Raw genomic sequence first — 25,475 nt, 5'->3', positions numbered from 1 at the left:
TGGAGTGAGAGGGCGTCGTACTGGTCAGACACCGTGTTATGCGTGGAGCGCACGGTGTCCCCAGTACGCGTGCTTAGCCAGTGCGGGCTATTCCACCTTGCCGCACTGGGAGGGCTAGGTTGGCATCGAGCCGGATGTCATGAAGCCGGCCAACGTATCTGGCCTGCCTCGTGGCCGGCATACATGGCACCAGCCTTACAGTGGTGTCCCGGTTCGCCTGCATAGCCCAGTGCGGGTTATTCCACCTCGCCGCACTGGCAGGGCTACGGGGACCATCAACCTGGTAAGGTTGGGGAGGCTTGGTGCTCAAGAGCACGTGTCCTCCTTCACGGTCCGGTATACCCGGTCACCTCCAAGTACCAGTCCACCGGTGGCAGCCCCCGCACCAGGCTGTCTCTCCGGGTTCTCTCTCCAGCTGCTCCCACCTGTCCAGCGCTGTCAGAGCTTTTCCTCCTCTCCAGCGCAGCCAGTGCCTATACCACGCACCAGGCTGTCTCTCCGTCTCCTCCCTACAGAACTGCCCGTCTGCCAGCGGCGCCGAACTGCCGTCTGCCCAGCGGCGCCTGAACTGCCCGTCTGCCCAGCGGCACCTGAACTGCCCGTCTGCCCAGCGGCGCCTGAACTGCCCGTCTGCCCAACGGCGCCTGAACTGCCCGTCTGCCATGAGCCTGCAAAGCTGCCCGTTGCCATGAGCTGCAAAGCCGCCCGTCTGCCAAGAGCCTACAGAGCCTTCCGCCAGACCGGATCAGCAGAGCCTTCCGCCAGACGGATCAGCCAGAGGCCTTCCGCCAGACCGGATCAGCCAGAGCTTCGCCAGACCGAATCAGCCAGAGCCTTCCGCCAGACCGGATCAGCCAGAGCTTCCGCCAGACCGGATCAGCCAGAGCTTCGCCAGACCGTCACCAGAGCCTTCCGCCAGACCGATCAGCCAGTGCCGTCCAGCCAGGACAGCCAGAGCCGTCCGCCAGACCTGCCAGAGCCGTCCAGCAGACCTGCAGAGCCGTCAGCCAGGACCTGCAGAGCCGTCCAGCCAGGACCTGCCAGAGGCCCCTCAGCCAGGACCTGCCAGAGTTCCCTCAGCCAGGACCTGCCAGAGTCCTCAGCCAGGACCTTGCCAGAGTCCTCAGCAGGACCTGCCAGAGTCCCTCAGCAGACTGCCAGAGTCCTCAGCCAGGACCTGCCAGAGTCCCTCAGCCAGGACCTGCCAGAGTCCCTCAGCCCGGAGCTGCCGTCCCTCAGCCGGTGCTGCCCCTTATCCCGGTGCTGCCCTTATCCGGTGCTGCCCCTTCATTTAGGTGGTTTTAGTTGGAGGGTGGTCATTGGGAGGGGGATACAGAAGCGGGGAGTGACTATGTGGTGGGTGGGGCAGCGTCCGGAGCCTGAGCCACCACCGTGGTCAGATGCCCACCCAGACCCTCCCCTGGACTTTGTGCTGGTGCGCCCGGGTTCGCACCTTGAGGGGGGGGTTCTGTCACGTTCCTGACCTGTTTTCTGTTGTTTTGTATGTGTGTGATGGTCAGGGCGTGAGTTTTGGGTGGGCAGTCTATGTTTGCTGTTTCTATGTTGGTTTTGGGTTGCCTGGTATGGCTCTTAATTAGAGGCAGGTGTTTTGCGTTTTCCTCTAATTGAGAGTCATATTAAGGTAGGTTGTTCTCACTGGTTGGGTGTGGGTGATTGTCTCCTGTGTTTGTGTCTGCGCACCACACGGGATTGTTTCGGCGTGTTATTTCGTTTATGTAGTCTGTTCCTGTGTCAGCGTGCTTCGTGTATATGTAAGTTCGTTTGTTCAGGTCTGTCTACATCGTTTTGTTAGTTATATCAAGTATAGTTCGTTTTCGTCTTTGTCTGTTTTGTTTATTTAATAAATCATTATGTCATCACACCTCGCTGCGCATTGGTCTACCGATCCTTCTCTCCTCTCCTCGTCCGAGGAGGAGGAAGACGACACCCGTTACAGAATCCTAATAAGGAATACAAGGTCTAGATTCTAGAGGGAATTCACAGGGTCAAACAAATAAAAAAAGGTCAACAACATGCTACAGAAAATAAATATTGCAAAGTAATTCTGAAAGTCTGTTATACATTTCCCAGCAATATAAAGTCATTTCCAGTAACGTTCAATTAATCAAATTTGACCTTAACATATAAAAACAGAACAAAGCTTATCCTACCCAGGAAAAAAGAAAATCCAAATCTTTCTCTCACATTTCACTTCAAGTAAACTTTGTGGAACTCTATAGTGCTGGGTAACAGCCAGACCTTGGGATCTCATTTTTGCTCTCTTTTGCCAAGTTTGATAGGATGTACTCTTGGGCAAAGGATGATTTCCTCTGTGACCCGAATTGCAATTATGAGCTGCTATCCGCAGTGATATTCAACTTGGGGTGTCAGTGGTAAATGGTGTCACCTTTTCAGCACCTCTTTTTCTTAAAATTCCTCTGCTATGAAATTAACCTCACCGAGAATTTTTCCCTTTTTCCAAATTTTAAATGAGTCAGCAGACAGCAGACAAATGAGTCGAGTCCACATAGGGGAAAAACAAAGGTTGATGAGCCGTTACTTTGGAAAATGAAATGTTTTAATGATCATCACATTTCATGATTTTGCTACATAATTAGCCAAGAATCGTTTTTCTACTCTACTCTCTCTCTCTCTCTCTCTCTCTCATGAATACTGTACAGCATATCAATCACAGTGAATCAGATTTGGAGCATTAGGACAGTCTGAGACGAACAGGTACAACGTAGGTAATGTTGAAATGTTAACCAGGACCCACAGGTTTCCCAGAGTTAGAGGCTTCACAAGAGTGTTGATAATGTATGATGCGACTGTTCTCTCTGATGACACTGCATTAGGTCTGTTTGACCCTATTCTCCCTGCTGCCCACACCACATAAAAAAGAAGACTGTCTAAATGATGAGAAAATGATATTGCTAACCACGTGTCTACACATACAACATTGGACCGAGGCACTAGCTACTGTCTCTTCATAACTCATCAGTGCCTCCATCCAACAACTCTGATAATAGATGGAGGTGATGATGCAAGTAGGTGAACACATGAAAGACGGGCGATCAGAGGGCCAAGCAGGTACCCCGGGGGGATAGATAAAAAAAATAGCTTCAGTACTGATGAGGCCATTGTAAATCTGTATCTCCCTCAAAGACAGTTGGGAGGCAAGTTCATAAACATCCAGAAGGCTTGGTTGCACAGGTAGCTGGCTCCAACCCAACCCAGATCAAATCACTTGGAAGTGTGCCCGTGCTCTCGCCAACTCTGCTTTAGTTGAGCCTATCAGCTATATGCCGCACCCCTCCTAATACCTTAAAAATCATTTCTCAACTTGATCGCTGATCTGGCATGATTGTATGGGTAAAAGCTGTCAGATTCGTGACAACTCCAGTGAAGGGAGGGAGAACTATGCCATTTAAACAGCACTAGCTTCATGTGCAATGGAACTCAAACTACTAATGATTTCCCATGACGTTACGGCACCCCAAAGATTGATGGTGATGGCGCACAGCAGTTCCATCATCAGGATATCACATAAGGACCTCAGTAGCACCGTTTCTCTGTTGTCAATGTGCATAGTATCTCTCTGTGCCTGTATGTGAATGTTTGTTGTTCATAGAGAGTGAGTAGGCCTACATCTTTTTAGTATTCCACCTCTGTTATATCACCATTTCCATTGATATCATCATACACCCAATTAGCTACTTTCTTGACAGTCAGGGTGTGGGAAGTGAGAATGAGAGCGGGAACAGTCAATCACGGTGAAGTAAATCTGTCAGTTACCGGTACACTAGCACTGTACAATTGATGCCAGCTTCAGTCTACAAGAGGGGGAGCTGAAAGATCTCAAGTTGTATTTGTAGTCAACTTGGACAGTGATAACTTTTAGTGAATCCAGGCACACCAGCACCCAACCTAATGCCTGAGAATATTGTATGCCAACAACCTGCCATTGAAGAAGACGATGAAATAGTAAACAATATACTGCTGCTTGTTTGAATGAATCATTAAGAAACAAACATGTTATCTATATGTAATTCCCATGCCATTTCTTTCCATATACCTAGTAATTTATCTACCACACAGTAAAGTAAAAACCAGTACTATTATTATGGAGGGATGTGGATTTCTCCCATTGTTTTATTGTTTTCTTCGTATTTTATTCATCGTCTTCAGCTATTTTTTCCACTACTTCTCCAGAATACAAGGATGCATTATGGATGTGGGCCAGGGACCCTGTTCTGTAGGTATAAATATAGCACAAGCAATTCCCATTTTCTCTATGGGTTGCTGGTCGAATAGAACTTATCTAAATTATTGACTTGTTACATTGTTGATATTCACTGATGATTTGAAACAGGAGCATAGTTGCGGCACCGCCATCTCCCCATGCATTTATTATGAATATGTGCATGAAGTATCATCATATGTCTCCATGTTTTGGGTGCGTTCATCAATATTCACATTCATAAACGTTTTTGATATTCATTTATAAGGTGGGAAACAATCCACTTAAAAGCATATGCTATGGTATGTAGTTTCTGTTGTGTTTAATTTAGACACTGTGCATGTATATATTCACTTGCAGATATAGCAAGTAGCCCTAAAGACTGGTTCACTTACTTTTATTCTAACCTTGAATTAAAAAGAAGCCGTGCAATTTCATTAGTTAGAGGCAATATCTTCATCAAGGGCAATCTTTGTAAAATGCAATATCTTTGCAATACAGTAGTAAATCATAAATATTCCAATGTGACAACAAACTGAAACGGAAAAGTAATGCAAAAACAATGTTCGCCGTTCATATCCTACACCACCAACACCTGCTGTTCAAAGTCATGTGAAAATACATGATCTAAATTAAATTAGAACATCTGCAACCTTGCAAGGAGATATGGGCAATTCAACATTAGTCCTCAAGAGTCAACTAATGCACCCGTAATAATAAAACAATCCCCAACAAAAGTGTATGTTTAAGCATACACTTTTTTTGTACGTGCTGTGTCTCAATCTACCGCATCCGCCTTCCGCATCTGCTGTGGAAAGCTAGAGCACTGTTTGTCAGACCAGGAGACATCCAAAAATCTGTCTTTTCACGAAAACATCTGTAGCATCCAAACGGTTTTGGCTACAAACTAATATGATGCCACGATAATGTTCTCCGTTTTGCTTTACGATCCACACAAGTGTAACGGGACTCGTCTGAAGGTAACCCGGGACTGGTTAAAAAAACGAATGGAAGTATGGAAATTATTAAAAGGGGTTAAATATGTACAGTACCAGTCAAAAGTTTGGACACACGTACTCATTCAAGGGTTTTTCTTAATTGTTACTATTTTCTACATTGTAAAATAATAGTGAAGACATTAAAACAAAAAAATATTTCATATTTGAGATTCTTCAAAGTTGCCACCCTTTGCGTTGATGACAGCTTTGCACACTCTTGGCATTCTCTCAACCAGCTTCATGAGGTAAAAATCAATTTGTGGAATTTCTTTCCTTCTTAATGCGTTTGAGCCAACCAATTGTATTGTGACAAGGCAGGGGTGGTATAGAGAACATAGCCTTATTTGCTAAAAGACCAAGTCCATATTATGGCAAGAACAGTTCAAATAAGCAAAGAGAAACGGCAGTCCGTCATTACTTTAAGACATGAATGTCAGTGAATACGGAACATTTCAAGAACTTTGAAAGTTTCTTCAAGTGCAGTTGCAAAAACCATCAAGTGCAACTGAAACTGGCTCTCATGAGGACCAACATAGGAAAGGAAGACCAAGAGTTACCTCTGCAGCAGAGGATAACTTAATAAGAGTTACCAGCCTCAGAAATTGCAGCCCAAATAAATGCTTCAAGTAACAGACACATCTCAACATCAACTGTTCAGAGGAAACTAACTGAATCAGGCCTTAATGGTCAAATTGCTGCAAAGAAACCACTACTAAAGGACACCAATAATAAGAAGAGACTTGCTTAGGCCAAGACATATGAGCAATGGACAGACCGGTGGAAATCTGTCCTTTGGTCTGATGACCACCGTGTCTTTGTGAGACGCAGAGTAGGTGAATGGATGATCTCCGCATATGTGGTTCCCACCGTGAAGCAGGGAGGAGGAGGTGTGATGGTGTGGGGGTGCTTTGCTGGTGACACTGTCTGTGATTTATTTAGAATTCAAGGCACACGTAACCAGCATGGATACCACATCACTCTGCAGCTATATGACATCCCATCTGGTTTGCGCTTAGTGGGACTATCATTTGTTTTTCAACAGGACAATGACCCAACACACCTCCAGGCTGTGTAAGGGCTATTTGACAAAGAAGGAGAGTGATGGAGTGCTGCATCAGATGACCTGGCCTCCACAATCACCCGACCTCAACCCAATTGAGACTGTTTGGGATGAGTTGGACCGCAGAGTGAAGGAAAAGCAGCCAACAAGCGCTCAGCATATGTGAGAACTCCTTCAAGACTGCTGGAAAAACATTCCAGGTGAAGCTGGTTGAGAGAACACCAAGTGTGTGCAAAGCTGTCATCCAGGCAAAGGGTGGCTACTTTGAAGAATAGAAAATATTAAATATGTTTGATTTGTTTAACAATTTTTTCTGAATGAATCCATATGTGTTATTTCATAATTTGAATGTCTTGACTATTATTCTACAATGTAGAAAATAATAAAAATAAAGAAAAACCCTTAAATGAGTAGGTGTGTTTTCTTTTTATTGGCCAGTCTGAGATATGTCTTTTTCTTTGCAACTCTGCCTAGAAGGCCAGCATCCCGGAGTCGCCTCTCACTGTTGACGTTGAGACTGGTGTTTTGCCGGTACTATTTAATGAAGCTGCCAGTTGGGCCTTTGTACGCCTATGTAGATATTCCATAAAATATCTGCTGTTTCCAGCTACAATAGTCATTTACAACATTACCAATGGACAAAAAAATTGCTTTTCTTTAAAAAACAAGGACATTTCTAAGAGACCCCAAACTTTTGAACGGTAGTGTATGTTGATTTGTTTAACACTTGTTGTTAGTACATGATTCCATATGTGTTATGTGACGGCCCTGAATTTGTCTGAACCGTCTCAGTGCTTCTCCTTCCAATAGGGCACTTCCCCTTTAATTCCCAATTAAATAGCCAGCATCAGCTGCGTAAAAGCGGGGTTTGTGACGGTGGTGTGAATGAGGATGTGTTCAACCCTTAGTTCCGAAGCTTCTTTACGACGTTTGTTCTGTTGTATTTAAAAGTGTGCTTTGTAGCCTTGTCTGAAGATCAACCAGGATCTGATCCACTCATTGCTTCCTTTTGACTACATATCTCAGTTGGTGTCTGCTGGTTCTTCATGGCCTTTCTCTGCTGGAGATCTGTTGGATTGTCTGACTGACCGCCTACAACCTTTTGCATACGGTATTTAATTTGTTTTAGTGTGATGTATACCGTGATGATTTATGTGGTCAGTTGTAGTTGAAGACGTATTGAGATTTGATATTCTTTATGGTTGTGTGGTAAAAGAGTTTGATATTTTGATTGTATGATTGAGACTGGGTTAACGCTACACTTTATGAACGAACAAACATTGCGTGACTAAGGTCACTTGAGTTCCCTGAACTCCTTTACCGGGCTGGACTCTTTTAGGCCCGTGGTACGGGACCTTTCTGGAGGAACCAGAGCTCATTGTTATATTATGTGATCATTTATGTTGCTAATACAATCCACACAAAATAACACATTTGTTTCTAAGTTATTTACAATGTTTTAAGGGGTTATGAAAAGTGAAACTGCCTGAGTCCTTTTGTATTGGTGTAGACTTGACGGACAAGACGGGACTCATTCCTTCCCAAACCAAATGGAGGAATCAATGTTTTCTCTGGTAGGCATAACCTACCTGGCACCCCTACAAACAATAACCTCAAGTCAAAACCGTTAGTTATTTCATAGTTTTGATGTCTTCACTATTATTCTACAATGTACAAATTAAAATACTTGAATGAGGTGTCCAAACTTTTGACTGGTACTGTATTTCCTGAGCATTCTTATATCTTCTAGATATAGGACAAACACTTCAAAACCTTATTCCTTATTATTTTGTTAGACTCTCTGTTTTGCCATTCATGAATGTGCTATTCAATGTGTTTCTACGGGCTACAGTAGTAAAGGCCAAATTCAAGATTTTACCAACCAACCAAAAAATAAAAGGCCACTTTAAAATGTGCAGTTTTGTCACACAACACAATGTCACAGATGTCTCAAGTTGAGGGAGTGTACAATTTACAATTGGCTCATTCATCCCCCTCCCCTCCCCTGTAACTATTCCCCAGGTCGTTGCTGCAAATGAGAACGTGTTCTCAGTCAACTTACCTGGTAAAATAACGGAAAAATAAATAAATAAAATTGGCAAGCTGACTGAGGGAATGTCAACCAGAGCTGTTGCCAAAGAATGTAATGTCAATTTCTCTACCATAAACTGCCACAAATGTCCAAAATTGTTGCATGTTGGGTTTATATTTTTGTTCAGTATAATATACCTACAGGGGTCCTAAAATTCAAAATGAAATAGCTAAATGATACAACAATTCCATATGTTAGCTAGTAGAACCCCCTCCCAATGTAGAATCCTTTCCACAGAGGGTTCTACCTGGAACCAAAAAGGGTTATGGGGACAGCCAAAGAACCCCCTTGGAACCCTTTTTTAAAAACTTCTGCTGGAACACGTGCTCCAGCAGGTATATCTCACTGGTCATCCCCAAAGCCAACACCTCCTTTGGCCGCCTTTCCTTCCAGTTCTCTGCTGCCAGTGACTGGAACGAATTGCAAAAATCGCTGAAGCTGGAGACTGAAATTTCCCTCACTAACTTTTTAAACATCAGCTAACCGATCGCTGCAGCTGTACATAGAACAGAAAAGTACATAGTCCATCTGTAAATAGCCCACCCAATCTACCTACCTCATCCCCATATTGTTTTTATTTACTTTTCTGCTCTTTTGCACACCAGTATCACTACTTGCACATCATCATCTGCTCATCTTCCGGCGCCGAAAAGAGATGGCCGCCTCGCTTCGCGTTCCTTGGAAAATATGCAGTATTTTGTTTTTTTATGTGTTATTTCTTACATCGGTACCCCAGGTAATCTTAGGTTTCATTACATACAGTCGGGAGGAACTACTGAATATACGATTAACGTCAACTCATCATCGTTCCTACCAGGAATATGACTTTCCCGAAACGGATCCAGTGTTTTGCCTTCCACCCAATACAATGGATCTGATCCCAGCCGGCGACCCTGTGCGACGCCGTAAAAGGGGCAAACGAGGCGGTCTCGTGGTCAGGCTTCGGAGACGGGCACATCGCGCTCCACTCCCTAGCATACTACTCGCCAATGTCCAGTCTCTGACAATAAGGTTGATGAAATCCGAGCACGGGTAGCATTCCAGAGAGACATCAGGGATTGCAACGTGCTCTGCTTCACGGAAACATGGCTAACTCAAGAGACGCTAACGGAGTCGGTGCAGCCAGCTGGTTTCTTCATGCATCGCGCCGACAGAAACAAACATCTTTCTGGTAAGAAGAGGGGCGGGGGGGTATGCCTTATGATTAACGAGACGTGGTGTGATCATCATAACAACACACAGGAACTCAAGTCATTCTGTTCACCTGATCTAGAACTCCTCACAATCAAATGTCGACCGCATTATCTACCAAGGGAATTCTCTTCAATCATAATCACAGCCGTATATATTCCCCCCAAGCAGACACATCGATGGCCCTGAACGAACTTTATCTGACTCTTTGTAAACTGGAAACCACACACCCTGAGGCTGCATTCATCGTAGCTGGGGATTTTAACAAGGCTAATCTAAAAACAAAACTCCCTAAATTCTATCAGCATATCGATTGTGCTACCAGGGCTGGAAAAACCCTAGATCATTGTTATACTAATTTCCGCGACGCATATAAGGCCCTCCCCCGCCCCCCTTTCGGAAAAGCTGACCACGACTCCATTTTGTTGATTCCAGCCTACAAACAGAAACTAAAACAACAAGCTCCCGCGCTCAGGTCTGTTCAACGCTGGTCCGACCAATCTGAATCCACGCTTCAAGACTGCTTCGATCACGCGGATTGGAATATGTTCCGCATTGCGTCCAACAACAATATTGACGAATATGCTGATTCGGTGAGCGAGTTCATTAGGAAGTGCATTGACGATGTCGTACCCACAGCAACGATTAAAACATTCCCAAACCAGAAACCGTGGATTGACGGCAGCATTCGCGTGAAACTGAAAGCGCGAACCACTGCTTTAACCAGGGCAAGGTGACCGGAAGCATGACCGAATACAAACAGTGTAGCTATTCTCTCCGCAAGGCAATCAAACAGGCTAAGTCCCAGTACAGAGACAAAATCGAGTCGCAATTCAACAGCTCAGACACAAGAGGTATGTGGCAGGGTCTACAGTCAATCACGGATTACAAAAAGAAACCAGCCCCGTCGCGGACCAGGATGTCTTGCTCCCAGACAAGGCTAAACAACCTTTTTGCCCGCTTTGAGGACAATACAGTGCCACTGACACGGCCCCCTACCAAAACCTGCGGGCTCTCCTTCACTGCAGCCGAGGTGAGTAAAACATTTAAACGTGTTAACCCTCGCAAGGCTGCAGGCCCAGACGGCATTCCCAGCCGCGTCCTCAGAGCATGCGCAGACCAGCTGGCTGGTGTGTTTACGGACATATTCAATCAATCCTTATCCCAGTCTGCTGTTCCCACATGCTTCAAGAGGGCCACCATTGTTCCTGTTCCCAAGAAAGCTAAGGTAACTGAGCTAAACGACTACCGCCCCGTAGCACTCACTTCCGTCATCATGAAGTGCTTTGAGAGACTAGTCAAGGACCATATCACCTCCACCCTACCGGACACCCTAGACCCACTCCAATTTGCTTACCGACCCAATAGGTCCACAGACGACGCAATCGCAACCACACTGCACACTGCCCTAACCCATCTGGACAAGAGGAATACCCATGTGAGATGCTGTTCATCGATTACAGCTCAGCATTTAACACCATAGTACCCTCCAAACTCGTCATCAAGCTCGAGACCCTGGGTCTCGACCCCGCCCTGTGCAACTGGGTACTGGACTTCCAGACGGGCCGCCCCAAGGTGGTGAGGGTAGGTAACAACATCTCCACCCCGCTGATCCTCAACACTGGGCCCACAAGGGTGCGTTCTGAGCCCTCTCCTGTACTCCCTGTTCACCCACGACTGCGTGGCCATGCACGCCTCCAACTCAATCATCAAGTTTGCGGATGACACTACAGTGGTAGGCTTGATTACCAACAACGACGAGACGGCCTACAGGGAGGAGGTGAGGGCCCTCGGAGTGTGGTGTCAGGAATAAACCTCACACTCAACGTCAACAAAACAAAGGAGATGATTGTGGACTTCAGGAAACAGCAGAGGGAGCACCCCCCTATCCACACGACGGGTCAGTAGTGGAGAAGGTGGAAAGTTTTAAGTTCCTCGGTGTACACATCACGGACAAACTGAATTGGTCCACCCACACATACAGCGTTGTGAAGAAGGCGCAGCAGCGCCTCTTCAACCTCAGGAGGCTGAAGAAATTCAGCTTGTCACCAAAAGCACTCACAAACTTCTACAGATGCACAATCGAGAGCATCCTGTCGGGCTGTATCACCGCCTGGTACGGCAACTGCTCCGCCCACAACCGTAAGGCTCTCCAGAGGGTAGTGAGGTCTGCAAACGCATCACCGGGGGCAAACTACCTGCCCTCCAGGACACCTACACCACCCGATGTCACAGGAAGGCCATAAAGATCATCAAGGACAACAACCACCCAAGCCACTGCCTGTTCACCCCGCTATCATCCAGAAGGCGAGGTCAGTACAGGTGCATCAAAGCAGGGACCGAGAGACTGGAAAAACAGCTTCTATCTCAAGGCCATCAGACTGTTAAACAGCCACCACTAACATTTAGCGGCCGCTGCCAACATACTGACTCAACTCCAGCCACTTTAAAAATGGGAATTGATGGAAATTATGTAAAAATGTACCACTAGCCACTTTAAACAATGCCACTTAATATAATGTTTACATACCCTACATTACCCATCTCATATGTATATACTGTACTCTATATCATCTACGCATCTTGCCATCTTTATGTAATACATGTACCACTAGCCACTTTAAACTATGCCACTTTATGTTTACATACCCTACAGTACTCATCTCATATGTATATACCGTACTCTATACCATCTACTGCATCTTGCCATGCCGTTCTGTACCACCACTCATTCATATATCTTTATGTACATATTCTTTATCCCTTTACACTTGTGTGTGTGTATAAGGTAGTAGTTGTGGAATTGTTAGGGTAGATTACTTGTTGGTTATTACTGCATTGTCGGAACTAGAAGCACAAGCATTTCGCTACACTCGCATTAACATCTGCTAACCATGTGTATGTGACTATAAAATTGATTGATTTGATCTATCACTCGTTTAATCTGCTAAATTGTAATTACTTCGCTACTATGGTCTATTTATTGCCTTACCTCCTCACGCCATTTGCACACACTGTATATAGACTTTCTTTTTTTCTATTGTGTTATTGACTGTATGCTGTTTTTTCCATGTGTAACTCTGTTGTTGTTTGTGTCGCACTGCTTTGCTTTATCTTCTTTGGGACTGGGGGGCAGTATTGAGTAGCTTGCATGAATAAGGTGCCCAGAGTAAACTGCCTGCTACTCAGGCCCAGAAGCTAGAATATGCATATTATTAGTATATTTGGATGGAAAACACTCTGAAGTTTCTAAAACTGTTTGAATGATGTTTGTGAGTATAACAGAACTCAGGAAGTGGGAAATCTGAGGTTTGTAGTTTAAGTCACTGCCTATCCAATATAGTGTCTATGGGGTCATATTGCACTTCCTAAGGCTTCCACTAGATGTCAACAGTCTTTAGAACCTTGTTTCAGGCTTCTACTATGAAGGGGGGACGAATAAGACCTGTTTGAATCAGGGGTCTGGCAGAATGCCATGCGCAAAGTCACGCGTGCGGCCGTGAGAGCGAGCTGCGTTCCCTTTCATTTCTAAAGACAAAGGAATTGTACGGTCGGTATATTATTGAAGATTTATGATAACGTAAAGATTGATTATACATCGTTTGACATGTTTCTACGAACTGTAATGGAACTGTTGTGACTTTGTCTGGACTAAGTGCCTGCGCCTTGTGAATTTGGATTTGTGAACTAAACGCGTGAACAAAAAGGGAGGTATTTGGATATAAATTATGGACTTTATCGAACAAAACAAACATTTATTGTGGAACTGGGATTCTTGGGAGTGCATTCCGATGAAGATCAAAGGTAAGTGAATATTTATAATGCTATTTCTGAGTTTTATGACACCTTTCCTTGGTTGAAAAATGTCTGTTTTTCTGTGGCTAGGCGCTGTCCTAACATTATTGCATGGTGTGCTTTTACCGTAAAGTTTTTTTGAAATCTGACACAGCGGTTGCATTAAGGAGAAGTTTATCTATAATTGTATGTATAACACTTGTATCTTAGATCAATGTTTATGATGAATATTTCTGTAATTTGATGTGGCTCGCTGCATTTTCACCAGATGTTTGTTTGAGACAATGCATTTCTGAACATAACGCACCAATTTCAAATGAGGTTTTTGGACATAATATGAACTTGATCGAACAAAACATACATGTATTGTGGAACATGTTGTCCCGGGAGTGACATCTGATGAAGAATTTTAAAGGTTAGTGATTCATTTTATCAATATTTCTGCTTTTTGTGACTCCTCTCTTTGGTTGGAAAATCGCTGTATGCTTTCTGTGACTAGTTGCTGACCTAACATAATGATATGTTCTGCTTTTGCCGAAAAGCTTTTTTGAAATCGGACACTGTGGTTGGATTAACGAGAATTGTATCTTTAAAATGGTGTCTAATACTTGCATGTTTGAGAAATTTAAATTATGAGATTTCTGATTGAATTTGGCGCCCTGCAATTTCGTTGGCGAGGGGAACCCCAGTCCTAGACAGGTTAACCTAGTTTCTCTGTGCGGCGGCGGCAATCTATGGGGAAGCAATTAAAATCCAAATACTTCCTGCTGGGTTTGGACTTAACTTTGCTGGAACCTTGGCTGCAGAATCCGCCGCAAACGTGCTGCCTCATACAGCGGGATTTAACCCTTTCCTGGACATTTAATGACAATTGGGCACCATCCCTATCCTATAATAAGTGATCAATGATCTGACGCTATATTGCTTTCACTTAGCTGATTTATGATTGATCATCTTGAGGCAGAAGGGAAAGTTGGAGAGGGTGGGAAGGCAATATTGTTTTTCTAAAGAGGGTATAGAGAATCACAGCAGGCTTTCATCTTATCATGAACAAGGCAACTGCATATGCCGACGCACACGTGTGGAGTACTTCACCTCCAGCATCTAAGCTTAATCCAGCCACCAGCAATCACAAAACTTCGTCCCCATCATGGCAATTGGAAAAGAAAGTCTGTTTTTTCTTTGTTAGTGTACTGACCTTGCCGTCGTCTCCCTGATGGCAACAGACAATCAAGTCTCCCTTTATCCTCCCTAGGATGAGTGCTGCAAGGTGGCTTCTCTCTCTGGCCAGTGATGAAGCGCTATTCTGCCTCATTGGCTCATCCTTTCACCTGCAAGATGGTGACAGAGAGAACATGAACAATTTCAATTGCGAGACAGTTATCTTAAAAAAAAATCTATAATTACATTTATTTTTGGGGATGGTGGGGCTGGGAGGCATTGGAAAGAGGCACTATACTGATTCAGATACTTTTGAATGCATAGTATATCAGATATTATGTGGACTCCCCTTCAAATTAGTGGATTCTGCGATTTCAGCCACCACACCCGTTGCTGGCAGGTGTCTAAAATCGAGCACATGGCCATTCGATCTCCATAGACAAGGGCAGTAGAATGCCCTTACTAAAGAGCTCAGTGACCTTCAAAGTGGCACCGTCATAGGTTGCCACCTTTCCAACAAGTCAGTTCATAAAATCTCTGCCCTGCTAGAGCTGCCCCGTTCAACTGTAAGTGCTGTTATTGTGAAGTGGAAACGTTTAGGAGTAACCGGCTCGGCCTCAAAGCTCACAGAATGGGACTGCTGAAGCGTGTAGCGCTTAAAAATCGCATGTCATCGGTTGCAACACTCACTACCGAGTTCCAAACTGACTCTGGAAGCGACGTCAGCATGAGAACTATTTGACGTGAACTGGGCTTCCATGGTCGAGCAGCTGCACCCAAGCCTATGATCACCATGTGCAATGCCAAGCATCGGCTGGAGTGGTTTAAAGCTCGCCGCCATTGGACTCTGGAACAGTGGAAACGTGTTCTCTGGAATGATGAATCACACTTCATCCATTTGGCATTCTGACGGACAAATCTGGGTTTGGTTGATGCCCCTTAGTTCCAGTGAAGGGTAATCTTAACGCTACAGCATACAATGACATTTTGACGATTCTGTGCTTCCAACTTTGTGGCAACAGTTTTGGGAGGCTCTTTCCTGTTTCAGCTTGACAATTCCCCTGTGCACAAAGCGAGGTCCATACAGATAGTTTGTTGAGATCGGTCTGGAAGAGCTTGACTGGCTTGCACAGAGCTCTGACCTCAACCCCCATCCAACAGCTTTTGGATGAATTGGAACGTCGACTGCGAGCCAGGCCTAATCGCCCTACATCAGTACCTGACCTCACTAATGCTCTTGCAGCAATGTTCCGACATATAGTGGAAAGCCCTCCCAGAAGAGTGGAGGCTTTTATAGCAGCAAAGAGGGGACTAACTCCATATTAATGCCAATTATTCTGGAATGACAATTCAACGAGCATGGAATGTAGACTCTGTATTGGTACCCCTTTTTATATAGCCAAGTTATTGTTAATCATTGTATTTTTATTATTACGTGTGTTTTACTTTTCTATTTCTTTCTGCGTTGTTGGGAAGGGCCCGTAAGTAAGCATTTCACTGTTAGTCCACAACTTTTGTTTACAAACCATGTGACAAATAAAATGTTATTTGATGTCATTATGAAATGGTACATTTGGATGTTTGTGAAGCATGTGACGAATAAAATTGTATTTGATGTCATTATAAAACAGTACCTTTTGGATGCTGATTGGTTGATAACCGTTAGTTATGCAAAATGCCATAATTACTGTACATTCCAAGTATCAATGTGCATCCACTGTCCCGTAGCCCAGCATTCATAAACTCAATCTCCCCGGAAAAAGCATCTCGACATTATTTCCCCGTGCTTATTGCCTAGCATTTGGTTTGGTACAGCGGAAGTTAATGAGCCTCACTGTGTGCCTAGCCGACTTGTGCAACATGTTGCAGGTTTTTTTGCAATCCCGAGACTGACAGCTTCTCTGGTCCAGGCGAATTAATTTATAAGGATGATTAGAATGAATATATCCAAATAATTGGCAATAGAAGCAAAGGTAAAACAAATGAAAACGGACGTAGTTTGCTGTCATTTCAGCTGCTTGATGTGATTGAGTGTTGGCTAGCTAGTTAGCAAAGGAGAAGTAATGTCAGCCTAGCTATCCTTCATAACCATCTTATTGACTTGACAATCAGCTGGATGTTGCCTATTTATAATTTAATTAAATCATAATTTTTTGAAGTTGTCTCGTCATCATTGAACCTCTGCTAGCTAGCTACATAAATGTTTTTTTTTTGCATAGCAACATTTAATTAATTGAATGAATGACTGGGTCGAAATATGAAAATAGAATTAACAGCCAGCTTGTTTCGTTATCAACTTCAGAACTAACAACTGGCTTTTACCCGGACTATATCATCTGGTGAAAGGATGAAAAACAAAATAATTTACTCATTAAAATAACCACGTTTTCATTAAAGCTAATCTTCTTTTAGATATGTTGGCAACTGTTTAATAAAAGCAATAATGCACTCGAACCTGAGAATTATCATGTGATATAACTCCCTCCTAAGGACTGTTTCCCGGCCCTTGGCTTTCCCTCTGGCCTAACAGCCCTCAGTCAGGAGTTATCACACGATAATCCCTGGGTTCTCATGCTTTATTGCCTAATGAGTGCATTGTGGTCATCATAATGACATTTGAAATGTCAGAATTCTAAGACATATTTTACTTGTGAAATATGATAAAACACTGGTGGATAACGGTCTTTGACTCCAAACAAAGAGCAGTGCTTTTATGAATGATCATGTACGGTATAATCAGGTGCAAATTTGATGACGCCCTCACATGTCACTGTAAACATGGCTGAACCCAATGCCTGGGTCTGTCTTCTATTTAATCCCCAATCAATGCCACCATGTCCTTTGTCCCCGAGCTGTACTCCCATACCTGTAACCAAATCAAGAAATCCCACAACATCTCCCAATTTATAAATGTGAAATAAGCTTTAAAGTACATTAGTTCCTTTCTATGTTAATTGAATTTATCACGGCTGCCAACCCTTTCTCTCTGCCCTTGGGCTCCCTGTAACTCTCCACAGTAGAAAAGGTTAACAAGGAGATTAGGAGCACTAGCGGCTCATTGACTGGCATATAAATCAGCAACTATCTACGAAGTAATTCATCAAGTATGGTGGGTGCTCTGTAGAGTAGATATTCATAGAATATGCATATGAGATTTGCATTAAACAATCTGATTCTCACATCACTACTTATAGTATTGTTTATCTACTGCAGAGGGGAGGTAGGGTTAAGACACAGCATGGTCTATGGTTTGTGGTAGTCTCACTTCAAATGTGGAAGGCAAGATATAGCAGGATACTATTATGGCAAGTCTTGTTTAATGAGAGTGGTAAGAATTACTTGAAAGCAAGTCAGCTTGCCTCCTGAAAAGTTCAAACATGGCAACAAGCTGATTATTTACATTGAAATGTATTTAGCTTCTTACTCTGGCTTTGAAGTAACAATTTAATGGCAAAGAGCTGGATGGTGCAAGGAACATGTCTTGGCAAATTATAGAGCTGTGAAATTCAACTAAACTTCAGAGTTTAAACTTCTGAGGAGAAAAACAAGCTAATAGATTTCTATGGGTCTAACATGGGTAAACACTTGTAGTACATGAGGGTTATGAATAATAATTATTAGGGTTTGTGAGGTATGATGTCTCAGTAAATGATTAATCTTAAAAGTTCTAAAAAGATTACACTAGCTATGCTGGCCTATAGTCCCTTTGGAAACTCAACTACCGAACCATCCAATGATCGGATTTATAAAGAAATTATCTGGGCTCCCAAAAATAATAATCTATATAAACAACTTTTGGAAAGCTCATTTTCAGAGCTAGCCATTAATAAAGTATGGTCTACAGATCAAAGTGGATCTGAAAAACACATTAACTGGAACAGAATATGGAAAAATATGACCTTGGCATCCCTTAATCCGAACCATCAATTTAAATACACTGCTCAAAGAAATAAAGGGAACACTTAAACACAACACAATGTAACTCCAAGTCAATCACACTTCTGTGAAATCAAACTGTCCACTTAGGAAGCAACACTGATTGACAATAAATTTCACATGCTGTTGTGGGCAAATGAATAGACAAAAGGTGGAAATTATAGGCAATTAGCAAGACACCCCCAAATAAAGGAGTGGTTCTGCAGGTGGTGACCACAGACCACTTCTCAGTTCCTATGCTTCCTGGCTGATGTTTGGTCACTTTTGAATGCTGGCGGTGCTTTCACTCTAGTGGTAGCATGAGACGGAGTCTACAACCCACACAAGTGGCTCAGGTAGTGCAGCTCATCCAGGATGGCACATCAATGCGAGCTGTGGCAAGAAGGTTTGCTGTGTCTGTCAGCGTAGTGTCCAGAGCATGGAGGCGCTACCAGAGACGTGGAGGAGGCCGTAGGAGGGCAACAACCCAGCAGCAGGACCGCTACACAGACAATATTTTGACAGTTTTGGAAACTTGAGTTTTCTATCCTAATCTGTCAATTATATGCATATTCTAGCATCTGGGCCTGAGAAATAGTCCGTTTACCTTGGGAACGTTATTTTTCCAAACATAAAAATAGTGCCCCCTAGCTGAAAGAGGTTAACCTCTACCGACCCCCCCCCCCTCCCGGATCCGCGGATCCTCCTCAGAAACGCTGACTAGCATAGCCTAGCCTAGCGCCACAGGAATATAATATAATATAATTTCATGAAATCACAAGTCCAATACAGCAAATGAAAGATAAACATCTTGTGAATCCAGCCAACATGTCCGATTTTTAAAATGTTTTACAGCGAAAACACAACATACAGGGGAGAACAAGTATTTGATACACTGCCGATTTTGCAGGTTTTCCTACTTACAAAGCATGTACAGGTCTGTAATTTTTATCATAGGTACACTTCAACTGTGAGAGACGGAATCTAAAACAAAAATCCAGAAAATCACAGTGTATGATTTTTAAGTAATTAATTTGCATTTTATTGCATGACATAAGTATTTGATCACCCTACCAACCAGTAAGAATTCCAGCTCTCACAGACCTGTTAGTTTTTCTTTAAGAAGTCCTCCTGTTCTCCACTCATTACCTGTATTAACTGCACCTGTTTGAACTCGTTACCTGTATAAAAGACACCTGTCCACACACTCAATCAAACAGACTCCAACCTCTCCACAATGGCCAAGACCAGAGAGCTGTGTAAGGACATCAGGGATAAAATTGTAGACCTGCACAAGGCTGGGATGGGCTACAGGACAATAGGCAAGCAGCTTGGTGAGAAGGCAACAACTGTTGGCGCAGATATTAGAAAATGGAAGAAGTTCAAGATGACGGTCAATCACCCTTGGTCTGGGGCTCCATGCAAGATCTCACCTCGTGGGCATCAATGATCATGAGGAAGGTGAGGGATCAGCCCAGAACTACACGGCAGGACCTGGTCAATGACCTGAAGAGAGCTGGGACCACAGTCTCAAAGAAAACCATTAGTAACACACTACGCCGTCATGGATTAAAATCCTGCAGAGCACGCAAGGTCCCCCTGCTCAAGCCAGCGCATGTCCAGGCCCGTCTGAAGTTTGTCAATGACCATCTGGATGATCCAGAGGAGGAATGGAAGAAGGTCATGTGGTCTGATGAGACAAAAATAGAGCTTTTTGGTCTAAACTCCACTCGCCGTGTTTGAGGAAGAGAAGGATGAGTACAACCCCGAGTACAACCCCAAGAACACCATCCCAACCGTGAAGCATGGAGGTGGAAACATCATTCTTTGGGATGCTTTTCTGCAACGGGACAGGACTACTGCACCGTATTGAGGGGAGGATGGATGGGGCCATGTATCGCCGAGATCTTGGCCAACAACCTCTTTCCCTCCAGTAAGAGCATTGAAGATGGGTCGTGGCTGGGTCTTCCAGCATGTCAACGACCTGAAACACACAGCCAGAGCAACTAAGGAGTGGCTTCGTAAGAAGCATCTCAAGGTCCTGGAGTGGCCTAGCCAGTCTCCAGACCTGAACCCAATAGAAAATCTTTGGAGGGAGCTGAAAGTCCGTATTGCCCAGCGACAGCCCCGAAACCTGAAGGATCTGGAGAAGGTCTGTATGGAGGAGTGGGCCAAAATCAATGCTGCAGTGTGTGCAAACCTGGTCAAGAACTACAGGAAACGTATGATCTCTGTAATTGCAAACAAAGGTTTCTGTACCAAATATTAAGTTCTGCTTTTCTGATGTATCAAATACTTATGTCATGCAATAAAATGCAAATTAATTACTAAAAATCATACAATGTGTTTTCTGGATTTTTGTTTTAGATTCCGCTCTCACAGTTGAAGTGTACCTATGATAAAAATTACAGACCTCTACATGCTTTGTAAGTAGGAAAACCTGCAAAATCAGCAGTGTATCAAATACTTGTTCTCCCCACTGTATATTTATGTTAGCTCACCACCATATTCAAAACACAACGCCATTTTTTCACCGCAAAGATAGCTTTCACAAAACCCACAAATAGAGATAAAAAGAATCACTAACCTTTGAACAACTTCATCAGATGACCGTCTTATAACATCATGTTATACAATACATTTATGTTTTGTTCGAAAATGTGCATATTTATAGCTACAAATCCTGGTTTTACATTGTGAACATGGCGCCAAAATGCTCCAAATTGTCCGGAGAAATTTTAGAGAGTCACGTAATCTAACAAAAACTCATCATAAACTTTGCTGAAAAATACATGTTGGACATATAATTAAAGATACACTGGTTCTTAATGCAACCGCTGTGTTAGATAAAAAAAAAAACTTTAGTAAAAAGCACAGCATACAATAATCTGAGACAGCGCTCACCATTCTCCACCATGTTGAGTCAACATATTCAACAAAAATTCGAAATAACATCATAAATATTCTCTTACCTTTGATGAACTTTCATCAGAATGCAGTGCAAGGAGTCCTAGTTCCACAATAAATCGTTGTTTTGTTTTAGAATGTCCATTTCTTCTGCCGAATTAGCAACTTTGGCTAGCATAGTGGAGCTCACGTGTCCATGAAGATTTTACGCATGAACGAAAAATTCAAAAAGTCATAATAATAGTAGAATAAACTGGTAAACTCAGTTGATAATCCATCTTTAGGATGTTTTTCAGAAATCAATCCAATAACGTCCCAGACGGAGCATTTCTTCGTGTCTACCTAACGCATTGCAGAAAACGATGTGACAAACCCTAGTGCGTAGCCAGGTACTGCCAATATGCTGACCTGTCACTCCAAAAGCTCTCATTCGGTCCCACATCAGGCTAGACACCTCATTCAACGTTCTACTGCCTGTTGACATCTAGTGGAAGGCGTATGAAGTGCATACATATCCATAAATACAAGGCAATTGAATAGGCGAAGCCTTTCACAGAGGACCCATTTCAGAATTTTCACTTCCTGTTTGGAAGTTTGCCTGCCAAATGAGTTCTGTTTTACTCACAGATATAATTCAAACAGTTTTAGAAACGTCAGTGTTTTCTATCCAATAGTAATAATAATATGCATATCATATGATCTAGGACAGAGTACGAGGCCGTTTAATTTGGGCATAATTTCATCCAAAAGTGAAAAGCCCCCTATGTCTAAGAAGTTAAAAACAACCTGAGGATTGATTATAAAAAAACGTTTGAAATGTTTCTACGAACATTACGGATACTTTTTGGTATTTGTCGTCTGCCTTTCAGGACCGGAACGCGCCTGTGGTTTTCTGAACATAACGCGCAAACCAAATGGCGGTTTTTGGTTATAAAACTAATCTTTATCGAACAAAAATAACATTTATTGTTTAACTGGGAGTCTCATGAGTACAAACATCCAAAGATTATCAAAGGTAAGCGATTTAATTTTATTGCTTTTCTGACTGTTGTGACCAAGCTAATTTGCGGCTAGCTGTTCTTACTATTTTGTCTAGTGATTGATAACCTCACAAACGCTTGGATTGCTTTCGCTGTAAAGCATATTTTCAAAATCTGACACGATAGGTGGATTAACAACAAGCTAAGCTATGTTTTGGTATATTTCACTTGTGATTTCATGATTATAAATATTTTTAGTATTTTTATTTTATTTGGCGCTCTGCAATTCAGCGGTTGTTTATGAAAATGATCCCGCTAAAGGGATCCGTGCGTCAAGAAGTTAACACCCAATCAGAGACGATTACGACTGGTAGGCAGCACTGCAGCAAAAAACATCTTAGCTCTTAGAAGGCAATCATCTCACTTTCTCCCAATTCACCAGTGGATGGAGTTAATATGTTATAAAGTTAGAATTATCAACAGTGAGAATGAATGATGCTAATCAAGGAACAAATGAGGTCTGAACAAATGTACTGGACTCTAAAGAATAATCTCAGCTAAAGCCCAACACATACAAACCATGAAGCCCAACAGCGTACCAGTCAAAAGTTTGGACACACCTACTCATTCCAGGGTTTTTCTTAATTTTTACTATTTTCTACATTGTAGAATAGTAGAGAAGACATCAAAACTATGAAATAGCACATAGAGTAGTGTCATTTAGTGTTTAGCAGAGTATGTAAATGAAGATTTGTTTAGGTAGAGAAAGCCTATTCTGGACTTGACCTTTCCTTGAAGATTATTGATTGATTTTGTGTGTGTGTGGAATGGTAGTGCCATGTCCAGCCAGATACCCAGGTATTTGTATGCGCTGACAAATTTCAGGGCAGACCGATCTATTAAGTAGATGTTAAGGGGAACGTCAATGTGATTTTTCCTGTGGAACAGCATAGCTTTGTTTGTGTTGAGGTGGTGCAGGTTGAGGAAGGTATGCTTGATGTGAGTGAAGGTTGATTGGAGGCTTGTTAGCACAGAGTTTGAGGGCCCAGATGTATAGAGAATGGTGACATTGGCATAGAGGTGCATGTAGTACTCATTAACGTTATTTGTCGTGAAACATTATTTGTCTAAATGGAGATGGTGGGGATGGATCCTTGAGGGACAACCATGGTGACTGGAAGGAGTGAAGATAGCATATTATGATTTTTACAATACTATAATATTTCTAGTTACTTAAAAGATATTTCACAGCAGTTTAGATGGTACAATGATTTTCTACATTGCTTGTTTTGTCACAACTGATATTAGGCAAACTATTAAACTTTGAAACCAGGAAATGGCGGAACACTCAAAATACGTGGTTGTCAGTCTGTTTCTGCTGAGAGAAGGTTCTTGGGTCATAGGGGGATGTTGATTCTTTAAAAGTCTAAAGCTGGGTTAAGCGGTTGAGTGTTAAAAAGCGCGGTTTGGCGGGTCATGATTCGGAGGACACATGACTCGACCTTCGCCTCCCAAGCACGTTGGGGAGTTGCAGCTATGAGACAAGATCGAAATTGGGGAGAAAAAGGGGGTAAAATACCAACAAATACAAAACTATTTAAAATAAAAAGTGTAAATCTATAGGCAACCCTGGAACATGTTTAATTCTGTTGCTGGTCATCAAACCTTACATTCGGCTGGCTTACCTGTAGGAGCTTTGATGAACCCAGACCCGACAGAGGTGCAACGTGGATAAAAGAAAACGAGGGATCTCCATCCATTGTTTTTAGCCTCCCCATGAAAAGACACCTCCAAGACATCAGACTTACTTACGCATGTTTGATCTTTTGCCCTTCGTCTTCAGGACGACTGCCTGTCTTTTTCATGCTTTCAGGACTAGAAATACATCCGCCAACCCACCCCACCTTTCTTGTTCGATTGGGCACACAAACAAATAAACACATCAGCTCGTCGCTTTCGTTGAATCTCTGAGCAGTGTTTTATTTTGCTCTTATTTCACGGGCCATTGCCTGTCCTCCTGCCTCATTTATATCAGTGTTCTTTCCTTTTCCCATGATGCTGTGTGGCTCCATTAGAAAGGAGGCTGTGACTTTAGCATGGCTGTGCTGCTTTCGGTCTGCCTGGGAACAGCTATTCCTCTGGGCGGCATGAGTTCTCCACTATTCTGAGGAATGTTTCTCTGCTTGGAAAGGGGCATAAATCAGAGGCTACACGGTAAAGGATAAGACGCACCGCCAACTTCTCAGCTCGTCCGGGCTGAGGTGGGAATAAGTAAATGTGTCAGGGCGGTGGGGCATTGTGGGTTTAAGTTTTTTTTTGTTAGCCTATGTTATACTAGATACATATACAGACACAAACAGTAGATAGAAAACCAGAAAATGAATTTGCTATATTTGACCACTGCCTCCTCACACAACGCCAGGTATGGGGCATTGTGTCCATTACTTGAAAGCACACACACATCAGATAGCATCACAGCTCAGGTCAGTTGCCAGCACGAGTCAGATTGCTAGTCTCGCAGGGGATTATGGGTGATATGGCTCTTTATGGATATACAGTACGCTTTATAATCCTCCATTGGAGGTGTTCTGGTTTCAGGTATTGAGCTCAGGCGACACAACTGATGGCATCGAGCTTTCTACTCTTCTATGCTCTCCAGGCAATCTCTCACATCACATCCCCCACACTTAGTTAACACCTTGCAGATGATAGTTTAATGTAATTGTTTTTGTTTGTTATGCCTGTCAGCTGCCTGTGATCAGATTTAAATTATTGCATGCATGCAACAGACTGGAATCCATCAGACTTTCAAGACCAGGGAAAGCCATGAGAAAGCATCACCGACTTCTTGACAGTTTCTGTTTTAATTCATGAGCATACTACGTTCTTATTATTGATTTGTAATTATGTGAACATCAACAGGCAATGTCCTATTCCTGAATGGAATGTCATTCTTTTACTCTGTAAAGAATGGAGCTGACCCTAACCTTGCTCGTCATTGTCTGGGCTCCCGAGTGGCGCTGTGGTCTAAGGCACTGCATCTCAGTGCTAGATGCGTCGCTACAGACCCTCGTTCGATCCCGGACGAGGGTCTGTACAAACTTTCTCATTCAAGGGTTTTTCATGATTTTTACTA

General features: G+C 43.1%; 1 protein-coding gene across 2 annotated transcripts in view; it reads right to left on the bottom strand.

Annotated features, from left to right (window-relative positions):
• LOC112068070 (leucine-rich repeat and fibronectin type-III domain-containing protein 2-like) overlaps positions 1–25,475 on the bottom strand; it is a 276,254-nt gene that overhangs the window by 171,532 nt on the left and 79,247 nt on the right. For both annotated transcript variants that reach the window (XM_024135080.2, XM_070438013.1), the window contains exon 2: positions 14,575–14,707. The gene's annotated coding sequence lies outside the window, so the exon portion shown is untranslated. The remainder of the gene's footprint in view (positions 1–14,574; positions 14,708–25,475) is intronic.

This window comes from Salvelinus sp. IW2-2015, unplaced genomic scaffold, assembly GCF_002910315.2.
Source record: "Salvelinus sp. IW2-2015 unplaced genomic scaffold, ASM291031v2 Un_scaffold83, whole genome shotgun sequence".
Classification (NCBI taxonomy): Eukaryota; Metazoa; Chordata; class Actinopteri; order Salmoniformes; family Salmonidae; genus Salvelinus; species Salvelinus sp. IW2-2015.
Note: the sequence above shows the minus strand (reverse complement) of the source record. Positions and strands in the feature narration are given on the sequence as shown.